Source organism: Schistocerca gregaria, unplaced genomic scaffold (assembly GCF_023897955.1).
Source record: "Schistocerca gregaria isolate iqSchGreg1 unplaced genomic scaffold, iqSchGreg1.2 ptg000405l, whole genome shotgun sequence".
Taxonomy (NCBI): Eukaryota; Metazoa; Arthropoda; class Insecta; order Orthoptera; family Acrididae; genus Schistocerca; species Schistocerca gregaria.
In genome coordinates, this window is record NW_026061842.1 from 2,313,709 (window position 1) to 2,314,563 (window position 855).

At 48.8% G+C, this 855-nt stretch overlaps 1 non-coding gene across 1 annotated transcript; it reads right to left on the reverse strand.

Annotated features, from left to right (window-relative positions):
• Positions 1-282: 282 nt before the first annotated feature.
• Positions 283-357, reverse strand: Trnat-ugu (transfer RNA threonine (anticodon UGU)). The gene has a single exon. It is a non-coding gene; the product is annotated as a tRNA-Thr (tRNA).
• Between the last annotated feature and the right edge of the window lie 498 nt (positions 358-855).

The window sequence follows — 855 nt, forward strand, 5'->3', positions numbered from 1 at the left end:
AGCCGATCTGTCAAAGCTGGATATGCAGCACTCGGCAGCCTGCACTTGATATTCGTCCGTATTTTCGGTGAGTATGTTTGCATGCATTCTGCAGTATGAATCATTTTGAGCACGTGCGACACGGGACGAGTTATCATCTACATCTATATGGATACCCTGCAAAACACATTTAAGTGCCTGGCAAAGGGTTCATCGAATCACCTTCACAACTGATAATTAATTGAAACCCTCAGCTGCCGACAGGTGTTGTTGATATACTTCGATGGGGACAGCTGAAAAGTGTGCCCCTACTGGGACTCGAACCCAGAATCTCCTGCTTACAAGGCAGACGCTCAATCCATCTGAGCCATCGAGGGCACACATGAACAGCACGACTGCAGGAATTTATCCCTCGCACGCTTCCCGTGAGACTCACATCCCCAACCGTCCACAATCCGCATACGTAATGTACGTAATAGGTATTTGCCTATCCACTCATTACTGGCTCACACTAAGGTGACGATTCCCGTAAGAGTTCCGGCAACCTGTGCGCATTCGCACAGACGAAGGTCAATGGCTGGGTAACGTTTAACCATAGATATGAAGATAGTAACTGCTCTCGAAAGAACAGGCGCCACTGACGACCTTGCAACTCTTCTAGAATACATGATAGACCGGCCGATGTGGCCGAGCAGTTGTAGGCGCTTCAGTCGGGAGCCACGCGGTCGCTACGGTCGCAGGTTCAAATCCTGCCTCGAGCATGGGTGTGTGTGATGTCCTTAATTTAGTTAGGTTTAAGTCGTTCTAAGTTCTAGGAAACTGATGACCTCAGATGTTAAGTCCCAAAGTGCTCAGAGCCATTTGAACCATCAGTCC